The sequence below is a fragment of the Macaca thibetana genome, chromosome 16, assembly GCF_024542745.1.
Source record: "Macaca thibetana thibetana isolate TM-01 chromosome 16, ASM2454274v1, whole genome shotgun sequence".
Lineage (NCBI taxonomy): Eukaryota > Metazoa > Chordata > Mammalia > Primates > Cercopithecidae > Macaca > Macaca thibetana.
The window spans coordinates 14,437,480-14,464,437 of NC_065593.1; the positions used below are offsets into that span (position 1 = coordinate 14,437,480).

Sequence of the window (26,958 nt, forward strand, 5' to 3'; positions counted from 1 at the left end):
AGCAACAGGAGTTATACGAGGGGAAATTCCTTTATAAGGAGAAATAAGCAGTGTAGGCCTCCTCCCTGGTTATACAAAAGGAAGTATACAAAAAAGAAACATCTCAAGGTGGTAGAATTTTGTATAGTTTTTATATTATTTTTCTTCTTTTCGGTTCATCCAAATTACTTAATTTTTTTTTTTTTACAATAGACGTAGATATTTTTGACATGAAGAAAAAATTGCCATATCTGTAAACAAATGAAGGAGAATGGTGTACAGGTGTACATGTTGTACACAATAAAATATTATCAGAGGACACAAAAGTGGCTAACCCCCATCAAAAAACAAAAGACAAAATTACAACAAATTTAGAGACCTTAACTGGTTTTTATTTGCCATTCTAGAATAAGGTAACACCTCATCGTACAAAATAGAATGAGTGCTTTGATGAGCTGAGCAGAGGTGGTTGGTTTTTTTTTTTTTTTTTTTTTTTTTTGAGACGGAGTCTCGCTCTGTCACCCAGGTTGGAGTGCAGTGGCACGATCTCAGCTCACTGCAAGCTCCGCCTCCCGGGTTCCCGCCATTCTCCTGCCTCAGCCTCCCGAGTAGCTGGGACTACAGGCGCCCGCCACCTCCCCCGGCTAGTTTTTTTTTGTATTTTTTTAGTAGAGACGGGGTTTCACCGTGTTAGCCAGGATGGTCTCGATCTCCTGACCTCGTGATCTGCCCGTCTCGGCCTCCCAAAGTGCTGGGATTACAGGCTTGAGCCACTGCGCCCGGCCCTTACATTCTTTCTAAAGCAAAACACATCTAGTTTAGTTTTGCTTCTTAGAATCAAAGTCAGAAATGCTATAAGTTAAATTTTGTAACTGCTTAACAAGGAACCACTGACTACCAGTTTTTCTTAAAGACAGTATTACCCATTGCCAGAGTATATAGGTTTTAAATTAATAGACTTTAGAGAAATTTTAGATTTACAGAAAAATTAAGCAGAAAGTGAGAATCTATTTTTCGAGCAGAAATTTTTGAGCGCTCACAAAATTTCGGGGTCTGTTGTAATAGTTGGGTTTCTGTTCCAATGAGCTTGTGGATACACCAATAGCTTATAGCCAAGTGCGTATCAGTACCCACCAAATCCATGAGTGAGATATTTTTCTTTAAATCACTAAATGGCTCTAAATGACAGGTTTTACATACACTTAGCCCTCTGTAATGGCAGAGGTGGAATCTGTGGATACAGAGGACCGACTGTTACCTGGAAAACCAGGGTTTGTTTGCCTGGTGAGTAACAAGCGATTCTCCAGGAGAATGCAGGTTATGATGAATAGGAGTTTTCTTAGTTGGCACAAGAAAGGTGGGCACTGGGAGTATTCTCCAAAAGCGCGTCTTCTCAAGGGAAAGTGACAGGAGGCTGTTAACAAGAACTAACTGTAACATATTTTAAAAGGTTTATTCTGAGCCAAATGAGTGACCAAGGCCCACAACACAGCCCCAGGAGGTCCTGTGAACATGTGCCCGAGGTGCTCGGGGCACAGCTTGATTTTATATATTTTAGGGGGACAGAAGTTCACAGATACCAATCAATACGTGTCAGACGGGCGTCAATTCAGCCTGAAAAGGTGGGACAACTCAGGGCACCAGCTTCCAGGTCATACGTGGATTGAAAGATTTTCTGACTGGAAATTGGTTGAAAGAGTTACGTTATCTTTTTTATTTTTATATTTTTGAGACAGAGCCTCCCTTTGTCACCCAGGGTGGAGTGCAATGGCACGATCTGGGCTCACTGCCACCTCCACCTCCGCGGTTCAAGTGATTCTCCTGCTGCAGCCTCCTGAGTAGTTGGGGTTATAGGTGTGCACCACCACGCCCGGCTAATTTTTGTACTTTTAGTAGAGACGAGGTTTCACCATGTTGGCCAGGTTGGTCTTGAACTCCTGACTTCAGGTGTCCACCCACCTCAGCCTCCCAAAGTGCTGGGATTACAGGCGTGAGCCACTGCACCCAGCCAAGTTGTTATTATCTAAGGACCTGGAATCAATAGAAAGGAATTGTCTGGGTTAAGATAAGGGGTTGTGGAGACCAAGATTCTGAGGTGGGAGGCAGGACTTGACTCTAGAGGTGGGGCTAGGACACCAGACCAGTTGAAGACTAGCTAAAAACAGGTCGGGGTGCGGGGCAGGTGGGGTGGGGCAGAAGCACTTCCTTATAAGACACATACACCAGTGTGCCATGTCAGTTGACCATTGCCATGGCAACACCTGGAGGTTACTGCCCCTTTCCATGGCAACGACCTGACAACTGGGAAGCTCTCACCCTCATTCTAGAAAATTCTGCATAACCCCCTTAATTTGCATATAATTAGCTCTCACCCTCATTCTAGAAAATTCTGCATAACCCCCTTAATTTGCATATAATTAGAAGTGGGTATGAGTGCAGACCTGCCTCTGAGCTGCTACTCTGGGCACACTGCCTATGGGGTAACCCTGGTCTGCAAGGAGGAGGACCTCTGCTGCTGCTGGTACACTGCTGCTTCAATGAAAGCTGCTATTTAACAGCAGCAGCTCACTCTTGAATTCTTTGCTGGGTGAAGCCAAGACCCCTTCAGGGCTTAGCCTCAATTTGGGGGCTTTCCTGTCTTGCACCAGTTCTTGTTATGCAGATGAAGTCTCCAGGCAGCAGACTTGAGAGAGTGTAGGTGGTACATGTCTCTTACCAGAGCTAAAAAGGTGCCAGACTCTTAGTTCATCTCTCCTGGATCAGGAAAAGACCTGGAAAGGGGAGGGGATGCTCTACAGAATGTAGATTTTCCCCACAAAAGACAGCTTTGCAAGGCCATTTCAAAGTATGTCAAAGAAATCTATTTTGGGGTGAAATCCTTTGATTTCTTTCAGGGTCTACTATCTGGCATATGAGGCTATACTAGAGTCAGGTTGAAATTTATTATCTTGTTGCTACAAAGAGTCTGTTTTGTCAGTCTTAAGATCTCTGTTTTAATGTTAATGCTGGTCAGTTGTGTCCTTTTGGTTTGATGTAATCCCATTTGTCTATTTTTAATTTTGTTGCCTGTGCTTTTTGTTAGGTTTTGAATGGAGGCGAGGGTTAAAGAAAGACACACAGGCCGGGCACAGTGGCTCAAGTCTGTAATCCCAGCACTTTGGGAGGCCAAGGCGGGCAGATCACCTGAGGTGGGGAGTTCGAGACCAGCCTGACCAACATGGAGAAACTCCATTTCTACTAAAAATACATAATTAGCTGGCCGTGGTGGCGCATGCCTGTAATCCCAGCTACTCAGGAGGCTGAGGCGGGAGAATCGCTTGAACCCAGGAGATGGAGGTTGCGGTGAGCTGAGATCGCACCATTGCACTCCAGCCTGGGCAACAAGAGTGAAACGCCATCTCAAAAAAAAAAAAAAAAGAAAAGAAAAGAAAAGAAAAGAAAAGAAAACAGAGAGAGAGAGAGGGAGAGAGAGAGAAAGAGAGAATGGCTCAACAGCAAATGCAAGCATTTATGTCCAGGACAAACTTATAGAGGTGGGGGACCAGCTTAATGTCAGTGCCCACTGCTGCTTACAGGCTGGGGTACTTACAGGTGTGGGTGGGAGGGGCCTGGGCAGCCTGGCTTGCTGCCTGACAGGATATTGATCAGATGTTCCTTTGATCAGGCGGTTTGGCCCTTGTTCTGGTGGAGTGTGGTGTTCCTTGCATTTTCTCCTAGCAGAATAGGGTAAGAGGCAGGCTGTTTCTCACAGCCTGAACCCCTGTGGAATGTTCCACTTTGACCAAGGTCTGTGAAATGGTGGGGGACTTACAAAACGGTGCAGTTTGGACTAACACTTTTGAGGGCTCTTGTTCTTTTTGACTATATTTATTTTCTAGGAGGACAAGAAGTTTCTGGGTATTCTTAAATATTACTTGTGAGCTTTAAGTTACTCAATGATTTAACTTATGGTGATGGTTATCTTTAAATAAATATGTCATGATTTTTTTTCTTAACCATTTTTAGTATGGACTGTATAAAATATACAAAAGGCCACCATATTTATATACAATTTAAAAAATAATTTAAAGCAAATTAAAAAGTACCCAGATAGCTACAACCCAGTCCAAGAGTTAGACTATGGACAGAGTCCCTCTCCCGACTCCATCCCCTAACTGCAATAAACCTCTTCCTCTTCCCGTTAGTAACCACTCTCCAAACGTGTGACAATCACTTCCTTGCAAACGTTTGTAGTTTGACACTTCTATATGCATTGCTTAGTTTTGCCTTTTATGTTTAGACCTTTCATCTACTTGTAATTTATTTATGTATGATGTCAAGTTCCATTCTTTTCCATATGGACACTTCCCGTCCCAGCACTGTCTATCAGAATTTCTACTTCCTCGCCTGATCTACACTGCCACTGAGGCAAGAGAATAGCGTCTGGAGGCAGGGAACCGAAGGCTGATTCATGCTGCTTATGAGGGAAAGGAGGGGTTGAAGTGGGCTTAGGTTCGGAACCCAAGCCCAATTCATCCCTTTTCAACCCCTCCTTTTTCCTGCGAGGCAGTTGAAAAATGAAAGTACCTCTGATTGGTCTCCTCCTGCAACCAATCAGACTGGTCGGGGGCCAATGGGAGCCCTCCAGAGGGTATTTAAACCTCAGAAAATTCAGTAACAGGCTTTGGAGCTGCTTATTTGAGCCTGCTCTCGTCTGTTGGAGTAAATCTCTGCTTTCGCTGCCTCGCTTTGTGTGTTTTGTCCAATTGCTTTGTTCAAAACGCCAAGAACCTGGCCAACCACCCTCAACCGGTAACATATTTTGGTGAACCAGCCAGGAGGTAAGCCCAACGTTTGGTATTTATTTTTCTCTTTTTCCTCTTTTTCTCTCTTTTCCTCTCCAACTCGGGACCCTCAGTGGACAGCGCCTAGGCACGGAGGCAACCGCAGGTTTCTGGTTGGGGCCACTCTCCAGGGAAACTGAAAGGTTTCCACGTGGAAGCGCCTGATCACCACCACCCGGTTTGGGTGACGGACCTGAGTCCTTCTCTTTTTCAGTCTTTCAGCAGCTGTTTTCTGGCACGGCAAATGGTCAGAAATACCATATGTACGGGCCTTCACGGCCCCACGCCAAAACCTAATCATTCCCGCAAAGAAAGTCCAAAGGCAGGACTAGATATTATAGACGACCCCCTTTCATAAGGTGAACCTTTCAGGGTGAACATAACCGCCCCCATGTAGCTCCTTGCCAAGTGCTCCTGAGGCCAAAACCCAAACACTGAACACCCTAGTAGGTCCGCCTCACACACTCGGAGGGGAACACCATATTCCCCTCTCCCTCCAGCCCCGCTACCCCTTCAGGAAGTAGCAGCCCAGGGGCCAGTCCTAGTGCAGGCCCCCTTCTCTGTAACTGATATACAACAACGTCAGGGAAAGCTAGGAAGCTCTTCTGAGAATCCCAGGAAATTAGCAGATGGATTCCAGACTTTGACCCTAGCCTTTATCTCTCACTGAGAAATGTTCAGTTCATTCTAGCAACCTCCTGCACCCCCTTTGAAAAGGAATGAATCTTTTGAGGCCGCCCACCGGGAAGCAGACGATTTATTTGCCCAAAACCCTCAGGGCAATCACCTGGGCCCAGACACAGTTCCCACAAGTGATCCTAATTGGGACTATAATGCTCCCGTGAGAATGAACAACGGGGCTAAATTTCTTGAGGCTCTCCTTGGAGGAATGAGAAAGGGAATAACTAAGGCAGTAAATGATGAAGTAAGGGAGGTTCCACGGGGCAAGGTAACCCTTGCCATGCTCATGCTACAATCTGGAAAGGAAGGGCGCTGCTAACCAGCAAACACTCCCCTATAAAGCAGAGGCCTGAAATTCTGCAGCTTTTGGAAGCCATACACCTGCCAAAGGCTGTAGCTCTCATTCATTGTAGAGGGCATCAAAGGGACTTAACCCTTAGAGCACAAGGAAACAGAAAGGCTGATAGAGAAGCGAAAGCCGTAGTTCTCCGGGTGCAATCCCAACAGATTCCGGCTCTACTTTTCTGTGATTCCCCAGTGGCGCCTGAATACACACCACAGGAAGAATAGTTAATAAAGGAGCAAGGGGGACAAAAACAAGGATCCTGGTGGTATATGGTATCAAACTCACATCTCCCTCAAGCAGCCTGATGGAGAATCATAAAAACCCTGCATGACTCTTTCCATATGGGGGGAGAAGCCACCCTGGCCATGGTTAACAGGCTCTTCACTGGGCCTCACTGAGCTTCTGTGGTTAAGCATGTCTGTCAAACCTGCTCAGTGTGTGCACGGAACAGCCCAGGACACAAAATGCCTCCTCTAACAGACCAGTCCAGAGGGGAGTTCTATTAGAGGACGCTGATAGAACATTACCAGGAAAAGACGGGTAATCAGACTTCACACACATGTCAGCTGGCAGAGGATTTACGTTTTTGTTAGTGCTAATAGATATCTTTACTGGCTGGGTTGAAGCTTACCCTACCAGATCAGAGAAGGCTACTGTGGTTATAACGTTCTCTTAAAAGAAAGAATCCCCCAGTCTGGGTTACTTCAGAGTCTCCAAAGTGATAATGGCCCATACTTTATCTCCCAAATAACTCAAGGGGTTGCTAAGGCTCTCAGAATCAAATACTATTTACATTCAGCATGGAGGCCTCAATCCTCTGGGGAAGTAGAAAGGGCTAACCAGACTCCGAAACAATTGTTAGCTAAGTTTGATCAGGAAACATCAGAAGCTTAGCTCAGCTTTCTGCCCCTAGCTCTCTTAAAAATCTGTAATACTCCTAGAGCAAAAATTAATATAAGCCCATATGACATGTTATATGAAGGCTATTAGTTTTTTTTTTTTTTTTGGAGATGGAGTTTCGCTCTTGTTACCCAGGCTGGAGTACAATGCCTCGATCTCGGCTCACTGCAACCTCTGCCTTCCGGGTTCAAGCGATTCGCCTGCCTCAGCCTCCCAAGTAGCTGGGATTACAGGCATGCACCATCACGCCTGGCTAATTTTGTATTTTTAGTAGAGATGGGGGTTTCTCCATGTTGGTCAGGCTGGTTTTGAACCCCTAACCTCAGGTGATCTGCCCGCCTCGGCCTCCCAAAGTGCTGGGATTACAGAAGGCTTTTCTTAACTAATTATCTAATTACTGATTCAGAAACAGCTGGTTTAGTAAAAATACCTAGTTAACCTAGGACAATGTCAGCAGGTTTTACGGAAGTTTGGAACTCAAAGGCTTGCCATACTGGGCACTAACCAGCAACCCCAAATCAGGCCAGGGGATAAGATGCTTGTTAAAGCATGGAAGGAGGGATCACCTGCTCAGCAATTACAACCCAAATGGAAGGCACCGTTTTCCGTGATACTGGCCACGCCTTCTGCAGTCAAAGTACTAGGATTAGATAGTTGGATACACCTTTCAAGGATCAAGTCTGTGATACCTGAAGCCCCGCACCTGGAACCTGAAGTTCCCATCAGCCACTACACCTGTGAACCTGTGGCAGCCCTGAAGTACCTGTTTAGAAGACAGCCAAAAGGTAAATGCCTACCAGCTTTCCTTGGTGTTTTTGTTGCATAGTTACTGTAGGCTGGATAATAGTAGCCATGTTTTTGTATCTTTTTGCAGATTAACTGCCTTCTTTCAAACAGCTGGAATCACTTCCTAGTAATTAAGTAGAATATTTTAATTCATTTCTATAACACACATTCCTGACAGCATAGGTATCCATCTCCTGAAGTTCCCATGAAATCTTTTAACCAAATTCATTTCCTCTTGCCTGGAGATGATCGTGCAGTAAGGGTTCCAGCCAGTTCCAAATGAATTCACCACCCCTGGTCGTCAAGAAACTACCCTGTCTCCACTAGACAGAGCACGGTGAGAGTTCTGTGATTCCCAATGGGTAGAGACTGTCAGTCAAGTCAGTGTGAAGCAGTTACAGAAAGACCATCAGTCCCTCTGCCTCACATAAAGACTTATGGGGATCATGTCTCTCAGGGGGAAATGAGGCAGGAGAATAGGGTCTGGAGGCAGGAAACTTAAGGCCCATTCATGCTCACTGGATATCAGAGGCTACTCTTCAACCCCCCCTTTTTCTGTGCGACAGTGGCTGCCCCTCCTTTTTCTGCCTGGCAGTTGAAAAATGAAAGTACCTCTGATTGGCCACCTCCTGCAACCAATAAGACTGGTCGGGGGCCAATGGGAAACTCCTAGAGGGAATTGAAACCCCAGAAAATTCTGTAACCAAGGCTCTTGAGCGGCTTGCATGAGCCCACTCCCCGCCCTGTGGAGTGTACTTTTGTTTAAAACAAATCTATGCTTTTGCTGCCTTGCTTTGTCCATTTTGTCCAGTTCTTTGTTCAAAACGCCAAGAACCTGGACAACTACCCTCAGCTGGTGACACCACCTCTGTTGAAAATGAAGTGTCCATATATGCCTGTTTTGGGCTCTCATTCTTCTATTCCGATTGTTCTACTTGTCAATCCCTGTGTTAATATCATGCCATCTTCAAAACAGGTCATTTCTATTGAGGTCTGGCTTGTTTGCTCATACTACCCTTAGCATGTCTTGCCTGATTGCAATATCCTAACTTTGAGACTTACTTTATTGTCCAGCATGATTCACTTTGTAAAGGTCCTGTGTGTTCCTGAAAAGAATGTGTGGTACACAGTGTTGGATGCTGTGTTCTATAAATGTCCTCTTGATCACGTCTATTAATTGTGTTCAAATCTATGTTCTTACTGATTTTTCATCTACTTGTTCCATCAATTATTCAGGAAGGTGTATTAAATTTCCTGCTAGGATTGTGGTCTTGTCTGCTTCCCCATGTAGTTCAGTATTTATTTCATATGTTTTGAGATTATAAGGGTCACACAAATTTAAACTCATATCTTCCTGATGAATTGAACATTTAATCAATATGAAGTGAACCACTTTCCCTAGATATACTACTGCCTTCAGTTTCTTGTTTCTGCAATTGATAGAAGAAAAACTATTTACTAGATATATAGTGTGTGTGTTTATATCTGTATATGTATGTGGTTTATATATGTGGATATATACTTTTTGTGGTAAAATATACATAATATAAAATTTACCATTTTAATAATTTTAAGTGTTCAATTCAGTTGCATTATGTACATATTATTGTGCAACAGTACTACTGTCCGTTTCCAGAACTTCATCTCAAACTCTATACCTGTTAAACAGTAACTTCCCATTCTCCTCTTTCCTCAGCCCCTGAGAATCTCTAATCCACTTCCTATTTCTAACAATTCACTCATTCTAGGTACTTTATATAAGTGGAATCACACAGCATTTATCCTTTTGTGTCTGGTTTATTTCACTTAACATGTTTTCAAGGTTCATCCATGTTTTAGGATGTATCATAATTCCATTCCTTTTTATGGCTTAATATTCCACTCTCTGTATATATCACATTTGGTGTATCCATTTATCCATCCACAAACACTCGACTGGTTTCCACCTTTTGGCTATTGTGAACGATACCTCTGAACATTGGTGTACAGGTACTTCTTTGAGTCTGCTTTTAATTCTAAATTTTTATACACAATATTTTTCATCGTTATCTTCAACCGTTTTTATAAACTTATTGCACTCCAGCCTGAGCAACAGAGTGAAACTGTCTCCAAAAAATATATATAAATTATATATAAATATATATATGTAATATATATATATTACATATATATGTAATATATATATAATTTAGAATTTCCATTATTGAGGAATTTCTGGGGACAAAACAAAGACATTATGTCCTCACACATGTGCACAATTCCTAGAAGGTGTCATTTCACTGTTCTGCTTTCCATAGACGTTTCGAGACACCTGAGAAGTTAACTGTAAGTCCAACCATTGCTATTCTGTAAGCAATCTGATTTTTAAGGACTATTTATATGAGGAGGTGAATAAACAGCATAAAGACCTGTTTGCTCATGATTCAGCTTTGATAATTATCAACACATGGCCAATCTTGTTTCCTCTTTACTCCTTTACTCTTCATAATTGATTTGAAGCTAATCGAGGCCATCACCTCATTTCCTAGATAAATATTTCAGTACACAAATGCAAAAGATAAGGGATTGGAACCCAGGGACTCATTTGATCAGGTTGGCCTGCCCTGCTTGCTTTTGATTGCTTGCTTTTAGTTTGTTCTCTCTTTCTCCATGAAGCTGATGGTGGTGGTAGCTGAAGGCCTCCCCTCTGAACACTAAAAGTATCCTCTGGCTACTTTATAGATAACATTCGTAGGTCACCATGGTAATGGTCACTTCTCTTGTCTTTTAGAAACTTAGGCTAGCTACCATTCAGTTCAAACTGGTTGAGACCACCAGCGCATCAGCTGGGCCTGTTCAAGTGCCCAAGAGGTGGCCTTTTGATGTCAAAGTGCCAAAAATCCTACTTTCAGATCATGCTAATGCTGCCATTTTCTGTACGTGTGTCCTGTGAAATGCCAGGAACTCCGGCTCTGCTTGCACAAAACAGACCGGTGACTTCATTTTTCCCTGCTGCCAATCACCTTCCCCAACCCTTAGACCATCGCATTTCCCTAATCCAGAAATATCTGTAAGCCTTACCTTTGGGGGAGGCAGATTTGAGAGCTGTTCTCCTACATCCTTACTTGGCAGCTCTGCAAATAAATCTTCTCTTTTGCAAAACCTGTGTCACTGTGACTGATTTACTGCTCATGGGCAGAACAGAACTGGACCTGGCTGGCCACAGGATTTCTCAGATGCCTTTAAGAGTAGGAAGCTGCTAAAATATGCTCAGCTGCTTCCAAGCTGCTGGTTTTTTTGCTGTATCCCTTAGATTCTCTCCTGTGCACATGAAGGTTAGGAGTCAGCTGAGGATTTGAAGGGGATTTGCAAGCAGATTTTGGGTTTTGCCTCCATAGGTCCCCGTTTTCTGGGAATTTCCTCCTCAATTTTCAGCTTCTCTGGAAGCCCCAAACTCCATTCTCTGGCTCCACATCCCCTAACATTGCTGCTTTTCTGTTTGAGATATCTTCCGCTGTGTGTAGCAGCAAGCTGGGAAGTCCCTCAGGAGAAACATCTTAGTAAATGTGAGGCTCATCTCACGTGCTTCCTTCCTTTTGAGGACTGTCTATTCCCTGCTCAGTTTCTGCCCACTTAGGTTTATCCCCAGTCTCTTCAAAGACTTGTTTGTTATATTTTGCCCAGAGTTTATAAATAATTTTGGCAGAGGGGTTAATCTGATACCATCTAGTCATCCAAAACAAGAACTAGAACTCTGGCCACATCTCTCTTCATCCAGTCTGTTCATGCTCAAATTATAATGACCGTGACCACTTAATTGCAAGAAGCTTCATCTTTCCTCTGCAGTGTCTTCTTGTGATAGTCTAAAGGAATTCGTCTTTATTAATACTGACTGGGAGGGAAGAAACGGGAAAGGCTGATTCGTCCTCTAAATGCCCTATCCTCCCCTGGTGTTTTTGTCTTCATCACTTCCTGGAGATGTTGGTGAAAATAGAAAGGTGAGAAGCTTATTTAAAGGTTGGCCCTGTTTCAGGAATCACCTCAACTTCGAGGTCAGCAATTCTCAGAGTGTGATACCTCTTCTCTCCAACATTACTTCCAGTCAGGCATCAACCCATAGAAGTGTTCAAATCCCTTCAGGTCACATATATAAGCAGTCATTTTCACCTAGGCGGGCTCAGAGTTCAAGTGCTTGGTCAGGGCTGGTGTTAAGCATGCGATACAGACTAAGTTCTCCTCTATGTTAATCTAGCCCTCGTGTTGACTCCAGATCGCGTATTCCAGACCTCTGGCCCTCTTAAGATTTCTCTGGGGTTATCTGAGGGCCAGCTTACTTCAGTTGGAGATATTCCAATTTATTAGAAATATGTCAGTAAGTTACAAAATCAAAGGGAAATCACTCGGATCCTTATTCTGTTCCTTCCTGAAGGTCCTTGTTTTAGGAGGCAAGGGGGTACCACCTACTTTTTTCTACCAACATTTAAACTTTTACTCCCTGTTAATCTTCCCTACCCCTCCAAACCCCCACAAAAGAAAATCCTGCTATTTTCTCTAGAACAATAGGTGGGTTCTTGCTTTTGTGTAAGTAAGTGACCAAACTGTATTCCTCCCCAAATTAAAGGCTACTCTGAGGTACTTTAAAAGCTCTCTTCTTAAAAACAAATGGCTAGCAAATCTAAAAGCTTAATTTCATTATGAAAAAAACCTTTTGGAAGACATACATGTGGCCAACAAACATAAAAATGCCCAATATCGTTAATCATTAGAGAAATGCAAATCAAAACCACAATGAGATACCATCTCACACCAGTCAGAATGGCTATTAAAAAGTTGAAAAATAACAGATGCTGGTGAGATTGCAGAGGAAAGGGAATGCTTATTCACTGCTGGTGGAAATGTAAATTAGTTCAGCCACTGTGGAAAGCAGTGTGGAGCCTCTCAAAGAACTTAAAAACAGAACTACCCATTTAACCCAGTAATCTCATTGGGTATATACCTGCAAGAGTCCATTCTCATGCAGCTATAAGGACATACCCAAGACTGAGTAATTTATAAAGAAAAAGAGGTTTAGTGGACTCATAGTTCCACATGGACTGGGAGGCCTCACAATCATGGCGGAAGGTGAAGGAGGAGCAAAGGCACATCTTACATGGTGGCAAGCAAGAGAGTGTGTACAGGGGAACTGCCCTTTCTAAAACCAGATCTTGTGAGACTTATTCACTATCATGAGAACAGCTTGGGAAAAACCTGACCCCATGATTATTACCTCTCACTGGGTTCCTCCCATGACACATGGGGATTATATAAGGGAGCTACAATTCAAGATGAGATTTGGGTGGGGACACAGCCAAACCGTATCATTACCCAAACGAAAATAAATTGCTCTACCATAAAGACACAGGTACTCATATGTAGCACTACTCACAATAGCAAAGACACAGAATCAACCTAAAATGCCCATCATCGATACACTGGATAGAGAAAATGTGGCACATATACATCCTGGAATACTCTGCATCCATAAAAAACAAGATCATGTTCTTTGCAGCAACATGGAAGGAGCTGGGGGCCATTATCCTAAGTGAACTAATGCAGGAACAGGAAGCCAAATACTGCATGTTCTCACTTAGAAGTAGGACCTAAACGTTGAGTACACATGGACACAAAGAAGGGAACAGTAGACATTGAGGCCTTTGTGAGGGTGGAGAGTAGGAGGAGGCTGAGGATCAAAAACTACCTATTGGGTACTATGCTTATCAGCTGGGTGATAAAAGTTTGTACACCAAAACCCCATGATACTCAGTTTGCCTATACAACAAACTTGCATGTGTACCCCTGAACCTAAAATAAAAGTTAAAAAAAGATAAAATTTATAATCAGGAACAACCACAAAAGCTTTTGTTTCACAAAGCATTCATTACAATATGTAAAATAATACTTAGGACAGTTGGTGACTCATTAAGAATCCGAAATGATAGCTATTTTTATTTGACAAATTTCCACTCTATGCCAGCTCTAAGTCCTAGTTCCTGACTACATGGTGCAGAGGGAGCTTAAATTAGGTCCTTTTATGTTTTTAAAATTATGGTGAAGTTTTAACCATTTTAAAGTGTACAATTCAGTGGCATTAAGCCTGTTCACCCATGTTATACAGCTATCACCTCTAGGTACAGAACTTTAAAAAATCACCTTAAACAGAAGTGCTAACTAAGCAGTCACTCTCCATTTCTCTCTCTTCTCAGTACTTGGCAACCACTAATCTGCTTTCTATCTCTCTGGATTTGCCTATTCTGGACATTTCGTATAAATGGAATCATTCAGTATGTGGTCTTTGGTGTCTGGCTTCTTTTACTTAGCATAATTTTGTTTGTTTGTTTTTGAGACAGAGCCTCACTCTGTCTCCCAGGGCTGGAGCACAGTGGCGCGATCTCAGTTCACTGCAACCTCCGCCTCCTGGGTTCGAGCTATTCTCCTGCCTCAGCCTCCCGAGTAGCTGGGACTACAGGTGCATGCCACCATGCCCAGCTAATTTTTGTATTTTTAGTAAAGACGGGGTTCCACCATGTTGGTCAGGCTGGTCTCGAACTCCTGACCTCATGATCTGCCCGCCTCGGCCTCCTAAGGTGCTGGGATTACAGGTGTAAGCCGCCACACCCGGCCAGCTTAGCATAATGTTTTTGAGGGTCATCCATGTTGTATTTTTCATTCATTCCTTTTTATGGGTGAATAACATTTAACTTTATGATATCAAAGCACATTTTGTTTATTCATCTGTTGGTGGACAGTTAGATTGTTTTAACCTTTTGGGTATTGTGAATAGAGCTGCTGTGTTCATTGGTGTATAACATTTTGTAAACAAATGGAAATGTTTTTATTTGAACACCTGGTTTCAGTTCTCTTGGGTACATATTTAGGAGTGGAATTACTAGGTCATATGGTAATTCTGTGTTTAATTTATTGAAGAATCACCAAACTGTTTTCCACAGTGGTTGTACCATTTTTCATCCCCGCCAGCAATGTATGAAGGTTCCAATTTCTCCACATCCTTACCAACATTTATTCTCTATTTTTAAGAAATGGCTATCCTCGTGGGTGTAAAATGGTATCTCATTGTGCTTTTGACTTGCCTTTCTCTAATAACTAATGGCAGTGAACATCTTTTTGTGTGTTTTTTGGCCATTTATATATCTTCAGAGAAATGTCTGTTGAAGTCTTTTGTCCCTTTTTAAATTGGGTTGTGTTTTATTATTGCTGAGTTGGATTTTTAAAGCTTTAAATTGCAGAAAACCAAACACCAACTTAAACAAAAAATGATTTTTTTTTTTTTTTTGAGGAGGAGGCTTACATAGCTGGAAGGTAAAAGGAGTGATTTGTTTAGTTCCAGGAATTCTAACAATGTGAGGAGGGCTCTGTGTCCTCTTTACATCTGTCAGCTGTGATTCCCTCAAATTAGTTGCAGAGATTTCTTTTACTGCAGAGTGGCAAGGTGACCTTCAGTAGCACCACATCCATCTCATCTCCTGACCGACAGTGGAAAGAAATCTTCCTAATACCTTTCATTTTAAAGGAATAGCATTAGGAGAAATATCTATTGTAGATGACGGGTTGATGGATGCAGCAAACCACCATGGGACGTGTATACCTATGTAACAAACCTGCATGTTCTCCACATGTATCCCAGAACTTAAAGTATAATAAAAAATTACTTTTATATTTATTTATTTAGAGACAGGGTCTTGCTCTGTTGCCCAGGCTGGAGTATAGTGGTGCAATCACAGCTCACCACAGCCTTGACCACCCAGGCTCAAGCGATCCTCCCACCTCAGCCTCCTGAGTAGCTGGGACTGCAGGTGTGCATCACCATGCCTGGCTAATTTTTTTTTTTTTTTTTTTTTTTTAAAGACAGAGTCTCACTCTGTCACCCAGGCTGGAGTGCAGTGTCGAGATCTCAGCTCACTGTAAGCTCCGCCTCCCGGGTTCACACGATTCTCCTGCCTCAGCCTCCCGAGTAGCTGGGACTATAGGCACCAACCACCAAGCCTGGCTAATTTTTTGTATTTTTAGTAGAGATGGGGTTTCACCGTCTTAGCCAGGATGGTCTCGATCTCCTGACCTTGTGATCCGCTCGCCTTGGCCTCCAGCTAATTTTTAAATTTTTCATAGAAACGAGGTCTCCCTATGTTGCCCAGTCTGGTCTCGATCTCCTGGGCTCAAGCAATCCTCCCACCTCAGCCTCTCAAAATGTTGGAATTGCAGGTGTGAGCCATTACGCCCACTCTCTAATACCTTTCAGAAAATGTCCATGGAGAACCTACTTTAGATTTCATGTCTGGGTCTTAAATGATCATGGTAGCCGATGTTATGGGTGGCATAATTTGCTGAGTCTAGGTCATGTACCCACTAATGTTGTCATGGTGACAAGTCAGTGTTGGCCCTGTCCTCACCACAGGGAAGGGGTTCTCCACAGAAAAGTAGAGTTTAGATCTGAGAAGGTAGTTGAGAATGAGAATAGTGAATAATAGTATATTTTTTAACCCCATTTTATACTTTGTATCTTTGGTTGTATATATATTCACATACCATTCTAATTGTACATATAGTTTCAAAAATGCCTCTGCTTCTCCAAATACAACTATACTTTATATATATTTTCAAAAAAAGATCTACCTCCTTCTTCCAAAGATAAATATCTATGTTTTGTGTCCACCATGGCCACCTCTAAGAGAAGTGCGAGGAGGATTTCATTTCTGGGAATGACCTACTTTAATAGCCTGGGTATTTACTGAAGGACTGAAGAATTACACCTATTTCTGGGCTTGGCGTTTTTAGGCAGTATTTAAAACCTCAGTTGACATGAATTTGATGATTCTATGGCATAATAACCACATCTAGAGATCTTGTCTAAACCTGGCCCTTGACTCTTGATCCTCATCTTGTGGTTTCTATTTCTTGCTAATAATCTATTCTGGCTTTTCCCCATCTCCCAAAATCATGCTTTCTCTTTGCTGTCAGATTTGGACAATGTGAAAGACTTGAAGGGGAGCCAGGCGCCGTGGCTCACGCCTGTAATCCCAGCACTTTGGGAGGCTGAGGGGGTGGATCACCTGAGGTCGGGAGTTCGAGACCAGCCTGACGAACATGGAGAACCCCCATCTCTACTAAAAATACAAAAAAATTAGCTGGGTGTGTTGGCTCATGCCTGTAATCCTAGCTACTTGGGAGGCTGAGACAGGAGAATTGCTTGAATCTGGGAGGCGGAGGTTGCAGTGAGCCGAGATCACGCCATCACATTCCAGCCTGGGCGACAAGAGCGAAAAAATGAAGCTATATAATGTGGCATTTCCCCCAAGATTATAACCTACTGGATGCATTTTTATAAGGGGTATGATGCTTTTGTCTGGGAAAAAATACCTAGAATATGATATTTGAGAGAGAATCAGACTTCCCAAATTTTCTGGCTCATCCAAGACCCAATATTTTATTTATTCATTTATCATTTTTTCAACAATTTAAAAAATTGATGGATAAGTTACGTAGTTTCAGGGTACACACGATAACTTAATATGTTCATACAATTTGTATACATCACGTCAGTGTACTTGGGATATCCATCACCTTAAATATTTGTCTTTATCCTAGAAATGTTTGCATTTTTCTCTTCTATCTATTTTGAAGTGTACAGTATCTTTTTGTAAACTATAGTCACCCTACACATCTATTGAACACTGGAGCTTATTTCTTCTATCAACTTTACATTTGTATCCATTTATCAACTTCTTTGAATCCCCTACTTCTGCTACCCTTGCTGGCTTCTGGTAACCACCAATCTACTCTCTACCTTCATGAGATCCACTTTTCTTAGCTCCCACATGAGTGAGAACACGTGGTATTTGTCTCTCTGTGCTTGGCTTATTTCACTTAACATAATGACTTCTAGTTCTATTTGTGTTGCTGCAAATGACAGGATTTTACTCCTTTTTACAGATGAATAATATTCCATTGTGTATATATACCACGTGTTCTTTAGCCATTCATTTGTTGATGGGCACTTAGATTAATTCCATATTTTGGCTATTGTGAATAGTGCTGCGATAAACATGGGCGTGCAGATAGCTCTTTGATATATTCATTTCCTTTCTTTGGAGATATACCCAGGAGTGGGATTGCTGGATCATACTGTAGTTCAAGTTTTAGTTTTTTGAGGAACCTCCAAACTGTTCTCTGTAGTAGCTGTACTAATTTACATTCCCACCAACAGCGTACAAGGGTTCCCTTTCTTCCACATCCTCACCAGCCTCTGTTATTGCCTGTCTTCTTTTTTTTTTTTTTTTTTTTTTTTTTTTGAGACGGAGTCTAGCTCTGCTGCCCAGGCTGGAGTGCAATGGCCGGATCTCAGCTCACTGCAAGCTCCGCCTCCCGGGTTCCCGCCATTCTCCTGCCTCAGCCTCCGGAGTAGTTGGGACTACAGGCGGCCGCCACCTCGCCCGGCTAGTTTTTGTATTTTTTTAGTAGAGACGGGGTTTCATCATGTTAGCCAGGATGGTCTCGATCTCCTGACCTCGTGATCCGCCCATCTCGGCCTCCCAAAGTGCTGGGATTACAGGCTTGAGCCACCGCGCCCGGCCCTGTCTTCTTGATAAAAGCCATTTTAACTGGGGCGAGATGGTATCTCATTGTGGTTTTGATTTGCATTTCTCTGATAATTTGTGATGTTGAACATTTTTTATACGCCTGTTGGCCATTTGTATGGCTTCTTTTGAGAAATGTCTACTCAGATCTTTTGCCCATTTTTAAATTGGATTTTTTTTTTCCTTTGGTATTGAGTTGTTTGAGCTCCCTATACAGTCTGGTTATTAACAGCTTCTCAGGTGGTTAGTTTTCAAATATTTTCTGCCATTCTGTGGGGTTTCTTTTCACTTTGTTGATTATTTCCTTTGCTATGCAGAAGTTTTTAGCTTGATATAATCCCATTTGTCTATTTTTACTTTGTTTGCCTATGCTTTTGAGATCTGACATAAAAAAATCTTCACCTAGACCAATGTCCTGGAGTGATTCCTCAATGTTTTCTTCTAGTAGTTTCATGGTGTGAGGTCTTAGATTTAATCTTTAATCAATCTTGATTTGATTTTTGTATATGGTAAGAGAGAAGGATCTAGTTTCATTCTTTTGCGTATAGTTATCTAGTTTTCTTGGCACCATTTATTGAAAAGTCTATCCTTTCCCCCATTATATGTTCTTGGTGCCTTTGTTGAAGATGAGCTGGCTGTAAATGTGTGGATGTACATGTGCATTCTCTATTCTGTCCCATTGGTCTGTTCTGTTTTTATGCCAGTGTCATACTGATTTGGTTACTATAGCTTTGTAGTAAAACTTGAAGTCAGGTAGTGTAATGCCTCCAGCTTTGTTCCTTTTGCTCAGGATTGCCTTGGTTATTTGGGGTCTTTTGTGGTTCCATATACATTTTAAGATTTTTTTTTCTATTTCTGTAGAGAATGTAATTGGATTGCATTTAATCTGTAAATTGCTTTGAGTAGTATTATGATTTTACCAGTATTAAGTAGTTCAGTTCATGAACCTAGAATATCTTTTCATTTTGTTGTGTCCTTTTCAATTTCTTTCCCAATATTTTAGTATGGTATTTCTTTATTTCTTTGTTTTTGTCTTCACACATTTTAGCTTAGGATGCAGAATCTGGCCTTTATAAATTCTGACTCCCAGTCCTCAAGGATTGCAAGGTATAGGTATAAAGATTTTTCTAAAAAATGAAGTTTCATTATTCCCTCTCTGCTTTTAGATAGTATAGCTTGGACTGAACTTCTGCTTTTCTCATAAAATATTATTTGAGGCCACAAGTAATGTTCAATATCTTGCTATTTTTCTTGGGGCTGTGTCCAAAGATTTAACAAACCATCAGATAGCGAGTTGCATTTCTACTGTATAACAAAAATTTTCAAATAATTATTTAGGAATGGGAATAATTATCTCCTCTCTGTTTTGCACCCCACATTATCTCAGCTATTTTCATATGTTAGGGCCTGTTACTTAAATTATCTCATTCTCAGGTATAAATTACTCAGGAACTTTTCAGTAGCAGATGACAGAAACCCAACTCAAAACTGCTTTAACAAAATTAAAGTGGGTGATGGGGGGTGCAGGTGGGTGTTTCAAAGGAGGGGAAGACTCCACTTCTACAAGTACATGCTAGATTGGGCGCTGATGGACGGAATCATCAGTTTATTAGTGAAGCATTAACTTGTGTTGAACGAGACAAGCTGGGTCAAGCATTTGAAGATGCTTTTGAGGTACTGAGGCAACATTCAACTGGAGATCTTCAAAACGTACCTGCTTTTCTTTCTTTTTTTTTTTTTTATTATACTTTAATTTCTAGGGTACATGTGCACAACATGCAGGTTTGTTACATATGTATACATGTGCCATGTTGGTGTGCTGCACCCATTAACTCGTCATTTACATTAGGTATATCTCCTAATGCTATCCCTCCCCATCCCTCCTCCCCACAATAGGCCCCGGTGTGTGATGTTCCCCACCCTGTGTCCAAGTGATCTCATTGTTCAATTTCCACCTATGAGTGAGAACATGCAGTGTTTGGTTTTCTGTTCTTGCGATAGTTTCTGAGAATGATGGTTTCCAGCTGCATCCATGTCCCTACAAAGGACATGAACTCATCCTTTTTTATGGCTGCACTTACCTGGTTTTCATCAGTGATTGTCCCCATGTCCGAGGAGATTCCAACTGCTGTGGAGTGTTGCTTACAGAGGAATCTATTTATAATTGGAGAACTTTAATAAATAATGCTGCAGACTTCTATTTTGAAGGAACTATTCATTGATCTTTGTGGAACATAACCGAAAGCCAGGTGGTACAGTCTGCTGTTTTCCAGCAAGAGGGAGGACAAGGCAGGAAGATGCTCTGTTTGAATAACTTCACAAATCTCAGTATAATCCCAAGATGGCATCTGTGTTCAGTAAGTAGATAAAACCAAAGGCAGTTTCCAGTTTGTATCAAAAAACGAAGAAAAATTTGCCAAACTTTGAGGAATAAGGGCAACGGGAAGGCCATGATCAGAAAATGGCCAGGGCACGGAGGAATTACGGAAAAACTCAGGAAATCAGCAAAATCTGGAGAAAGCTCATTTACCAGTGAGCTTCAGTGGGGCCATTCTCTGAAGATCTCTCCATCTTGTTTCTCGGAGAAAGAGATCGTCTACTCACAGTATGTTCAACTGATCAAGAACATCACAGTTTAAATAATTGGAATGCAGACTAAAATTATACATATGCCAGTTACCATGAGCTTAGTCACTGTGATTGCTAAATATACTCTCCCATTTCATCATCTTTGTTGGCATTAGAAATCCCTACAAGCTTCGGGATTTTTCTCTTAAAAGCAAATACTGAAGATAAAAAAATTAGCTTCATTGCGGCTATCTTTTATCAAATAGCACATAATTTATACAGACTTGGTGGGAAATTCTGCCAGTGAACAACTTTATTGTTTCAAATCATCGAGCCCCATTTGAAAGTATGGACTAAATATCCTTGCTCTTACTATTCTCTATGCAGCCACTTGCTTCTAGGTTAACAATGCCAGTGCAGATGATTTGATTTACGTATTGATTTAAACATTTTCCTGTCTTACACCTCAGGTGAAAAATTGTTTGGATATATAGCTGATGGCTTTACAAAAATTATTTTACAAAAAGTAATTGCATATAATACAGTGTTTATGCCAAAGTATGTTTATGTCTTAAAAACTTTAGTGGAAATGTCTACTCAGGTCCCTTACTCATTTTCTAATTGGGTTTCTTGTTTTCTTAATATTGAGTTATTTGAGCTCCTTCTGTATTTTGGATATTAATCCCTTGTCAGATGTATGTTTTGCAGCTGTTTTCTCCCAATCTGAGTTGTTTCTGCATGCTGTTGGTTGTTTCACTGGCTATGCAGAAGCTTTTTGGTTTGATATAGTCCCATTTGTCTATTTTTGCTTTTGTTGCCTGTGATTTTGGGGTCACATCCAAATAATCGTTGCCCAGAGAGTGTCATGTAGTTTTTCCTCCCCGTGTTTTCTTCCAGTAAGTTTAGAGTTTCTGGTATTACATTTGAATGTTTAATTCATTTTAAGTTGATTTTTAGTTCCGTATATGGTGTGAGATCAGTGTCCAATTTTATTCTTCTGCAGGTGGAAATTTAGTTTTCCCAATGCTATTTATTGAAGAGACTGTCCTTTTCCTATTGCATATTCTGGTACCTCTGTTGAAAATCAATTGACTGTACAGTAGTAGGTTAATTTCCAGGCTCTCTATTCCACTCCATTGGTCAATGTGTCTTTTTTTCCCCCCCCAATACCATGTTGTTTTGATTGTTATAGCTTTGTAGTATACTTTGAAATCCAGTGGTGTGATACCTCCAGCTTTGTCCTTTTTGTTCATGATTGCCTTTGTTGTTTGAGGTTTTTGTGGATCCATATGAATTTTTGTTTTATTTTGTTTTTTGAGACGGAGTCTCACTCTGTGGCCCAAACTGGAGTGCAAGTGGTGTGATCAGGGCTCACTGCAACCTCTGCCTCCCAGCTTCAAATGATTCTCGTCCCTCAGCCTCCCAAGTAGCTGGGATTACAGGTGAGCACCACCATGCCTGGCTGATTTTTGTGTTTTTAGCAGAGATGGGGTTTTACCATGTTGGCTAGGCTGGTCTTGAACTCCTGACCTCAGGTGATCCTCTCACCTCGGCCTCCCAAAGTGCTGAGATTATAGGTGTAAGCCACCACGTCCAGCCCCATATGAAGTTTTGGATTTTTAAAAAATTTTATGAAAAGTGATGTTGGGATTTTCATACGCATTGCATTGAATTTGTAGATCACTTTGGGTAGTATAGATATTTTAGTAATATTAGTTCTTCTGAACCATGAACTTGAAATATCTTTCCATTTACTTGTGTCTTATTCAGCTTATTTCATCAACATCTTACAGTTTTCATTGTATAAGTCTTTTGTCTCCTGGTTAAATCTGTTCCTGGGTATTTTATTTTATTTTATTTTATTTTTTGTAGCTTTTGTGAGTGTGATTTCTTGATTTCTTTTTGGATAGTTTGTTGTTGGTGTATAGAAATGCTACTGATTTTTGTGTGTTGATTTTGTATCCTGCAACTTTATTGTATTTATTAGTTTTAACAGTTTTTTGGACAGGATTTTCCATATATAAGATCATGTTGGCAAACAGTAAAAATTCCATTTATTTCTTTTAATAAAAGGCCTTCACTATTTTACTTTTTCTTTTTCTTGCTTAATTGCTTTGTCTAGGACTTCCAATTCCATGTTGAGTGGAAGTGGCGAGAGTGGGCATCCTTGTCTTGTTCCAAATCTTGGGGGGAAAGGCTTTCAGTTATTCACTGCTGAGTCACTGTTAGCTGTGAGCATCTCTGGATAGCTTTTATTGTTGAGATACCTTTCTTCTATACCTAATTTGGTGATTGTTTTTATGATTAAGGGATGTTGAATTTTGTCAAATTTTTTCTGCTTCTGATGAGATGATCATATGATTTTTGTCATTTATTCTGTTAATGTGGCATATCATTTATTGACTTGCATATGTTGAACCCCCCTTGCATTCCAAGGATAAAGACATTTCTCAAAAGAATACATATAAATGGCCAATAGATATAATGAAAAATACTCAATATTGCTAATCATTAGGGAAATGCAAATTAAAGCCATAATGAGACATCATCTCACACTGCTCAGAATGGCTTTTATCAAAAATATGAAAGATAAATGTTGTCAAGAATGTGGAGAAAAGGGAACCCTTGTACAATGTTGGTGGGAATGTAAATTAGCAAGGTCAATATGGAAAACAGTATGGAGGTTCTTCAAAAAACTAAACATAAAATTGCCATATGATCTTGAAATCCCACTTTCGGGTATTTACCAAAAAGGTTTAAAATCATTTTGTTAAAGGGATGTCTATACCCCATGTTAATTGCAGCACCATTCACAATAGCAAGTTACAGAATTAACTGTGCATCAACAAATGAGTGGATAGAGACAATGTTGCCTACTTACATAATGGAATACTATTAAGCCTTAAAGAAGAAAGACATTCTCGGCCGGGCATTACAGGACCTGTAATCCTGGCACTTTAGGAGGCTGAGGTGGATGGATCACTTGAGGTCAGGAGTTCAAGACCAGCCTGGCCAACATGGTGAAACCCCATCTCTACTAAAAATACAAAAAATTAGCCGGGCATGGTAGTGGGTGCCTGTAATCCCAGCTACTCAGGAGGCTGAGGCAGGAGAATCGCTTGAACCTTCTCTCCCCGTTTGCAGTGAGCCGAGCTCATGCCACTGCACTCCAGCCTGGGTGACAGAGTGAGACTCAGTCTCAAAAAAACAAAACAAGAACAACAACAGAAAAGAAAGATATTCTGACATTTGTGACAACATAGATGGAATTAGAGAATATTATGCTAAGTGAATTAAGTCAGGTTCAGGAAGGCAAGTACTGCAGGTTCTCACATATATGTGGAATCTAAAACAAACCCATAGAAGCAGAAGGCAGAATGGTGGTTACAGAGGCTGGGGGTTGTGGGGAATGAGGAGATGGTGTTCAAAGGGCATCAGATTTTAGTCAGACAGGAGGATTTTAAAAATACTTTTGAGTTCTGTTGCACAGCATGGTGAATATAGTTAATAATAGAGTATTGTACATTTCAAAATTGCCAAGAGAGTAAATTTCTAATGTTCTCACCACAAAAATGTTAAGTATTTGAGGTAATGGATATGTTAACCACCTTGATTTAATTATTCATAAATTGTAACATCACTTTGTATCCCATAGATTTATATAATTATAAATTATCAATTTACAATTTCAAAAATAAAGTAGGAAGGGGATTTATTGGCTCATAGAGCTAAGTCTGAGGTCAACAGGATTAAGGTGTGGCTGGATCAGATGTCATCAGTACTCTGCCTTCCTTTTCATCCTTTTTATTCCTTCTCATTCTCTCTTTTTTTTTTTTTTTTTTTTTTTTTTGCAGACAGAGTCTTGCTCTGTCACCCAGGCTGGAGTACAATGGATTGATCTTGGCTCACTGCAACTTCTGCCTCCGGGGCTCAATTGATTCTCTTGCCTCACCCTCTTGAGTAGCTGGGATTACAGGCGCCTGCCACCACACCTGGCTGATTTTTGTATTTTTAGAAGAGATGGGGTTTCATCATATTGGCCAGGCTACTCTCGAACTCCTCAGGTGATCCACCCACCTCGGCCTCCCAAAGTGCTGGGATTACAGGTGTGAGCCATCACCCCTGTAAACCTGTGTCATTAAGGGTTTCTTAATGACAGCTGATGGGATGGGATTTGAACTGGCAGGAAATAAAGTGGCAGATACTCCTTTGGGCGGCTGCATCAGCAAGACTGGAGTCAGGGAGTTGAGATGAGGTGGGACAGGCAGGAGGGAGCCAACTCTCACTTCCTCCTTCTCTCCCCATTTGTCTTCTTTTTTACCCTGAGCAGGTATCTGTCATCCTTTTCATTTAATATTGAATCATAAGCATTTTCCATGTTGCTAATGTATTTTCTTTTCTTTTCTTTTTTTTTTTCTGAGAGAGAGTCTCGCTCTGTCACCCGGGCTGGAGTGCAGTGGCCAGATCTCAGCTCACTGCAAGCTCCGCCGCCCGGGTTTACGCCATTCTCCTGCCTCAGCCTCCCGAGTAGCTGGGACTACAGGCGCCCGCCACCTCACCCGGCTAGTTTTTTGTATTTTTTAGTAGAGACGGGGTTTCACCATGTTAGCCAGGATGGTCTCGATCTCCTGACCTCGTGATCCACCCGTCTCGGCCTCCCAAAGTGCTGGGATTACAGGCTAATGTATTTTTTTTTTTTTTTTTTTTTTTTTTTTTTGAGACGGAGTCTCGCTGTGTCGCCCAGGCTGGAGTGCAGTGGCCGGATCTCAGCTCACTGCAAGCTCTGCCTCCCGGGTTTTTATGCCATTCTCCTGCCTCAGCCTCCCGAGTAGCCGGGACTACAGGCGCCCGCCACCTCGCCCGGCTAGTTTTTTGTATTTTTTAGTAGAGATGGGGTTTCACCGTGTTAGCCAGGATGGTTTCGAACTCCTGACCTCGTGATCCGCCCGTCTCGGCCTCCCAAAGTGCTGGGATTACAGGCTTGAGCCACCGCGCCTGGCCGTATTTTCTTAATACACTTTTTATTTTGGAATAATTTTAGATTTACAGAGAATTAATGAAGACAGAACAGAGAGTTTTTGTTTGCTTCTCCTGATGTTCTCATCTCACATGACTGTGGTCAATTGTCATAACTAAGAAACCACTCTTGGTATGTTACTAGTTTTATTTTTGAGACAGGGTCTCACTCTGTCACCCAGGCTGGAGTGCAGTGGCACAATTTTGGCTCACTGCAGCCTCCACCTCCCAGGCTCAAGCGATCCTCCCACTTCAGCCTCCTGAGTGGCCAGGACTGTAGGCATGCATCACACCTTGCTGACGTTTGTATTTTTGTTTTGGTTTGGTTTTTTGAGACAGAGTCTCACTCTGTTTCCCAGGCTGGAGTGCAGTGGCACCAGCAGCACTCCCTGATCACTGCAGCCTCCACCTGCCAGGCTCAACTGATTCTCTTGCCTCAGCCTCCCAAGTAACGGGGACTACAGGTACGCGCCACCACACCTGACTAATTTTTGTATTTTTAGTAGAGACCGGGTTTCACCATGTTGGCCAGGTTGGTCTCAAACTCCTGGCCTCAGGTGATCCACCCACCTCAGCCTCCCGAAGTGCTGCGATTGCACATGTGAGCCACTGCACCCAGCTGTATTTTTTTTTTTTTTTTTTTTTTTTTTTTTTTTTTTGTGGTAGAGACAAGGTCTCACTCTGTTGCCCAGGCTGGTCTCAAATCAAGTTCGTTGATCCAGGGCACAAGTGATCTACCCATGTCGGCCTCCCAAAGTGCTCGGATTACAGGCATGAGCCACTGTGCCTGACCTAAATGGTACTTTACCATTAACTAAACTCTGGAATTTATTTGGATTTTGTCAGATTTTCCACAAATATCCTTTTTAAATTTCAGGATCCAGGCCAGGACACCACAGGGCATGTAGCTGTCATGTCTCCTTCGTCTCCGTGATAGTTTCGCAGTTCTTTATTTTTCATGACCTTGACAGCTTTGGGGAGTACTGATCAGGCACTTTCAAGAGTGTCCTTCAAATTGGGTTTATCTCATATTTTTCTCATGATTAATGTGGGGTTATGTGTTGCTAGAAAGAATACGACAAAGGCGACATGCCTGTCTCATCCCATCGTATGAGTGGCACAGGATATCCATGTGGCATTGCTGGCAATGTGAGCCTGGATCAATTGTTTAAGGTGGTACTGGCCAGGTTTCTCTACTGTTCGTCCCTCCACCTCCTCTGTTGTGGGAAGTGAGTCACAAAGTACAGTCCAC

The 26,958-nt window shown here is 41.8% G+C and overlaps 1 protein-coding gene and 1 pseudogene across 1 annotated transcript in view; one reads left to right on the forward strand and one right to left on the reverse strand.

Annotated features, from left to right (window-relative positions):
• RNASEK (ribonuclease K) overlaps positions 1-26,958 on the reverse strand; it is a 303,790-nt gene that overhangs the window by 63,983 nt on the left and 212,849 nt on the right. The window lies entirely within an intron of this gene.
• Positions 7,265-26,363, forward strand: LOC126938264 (transcription factor Spi-C-like; annotated as a pseudogene).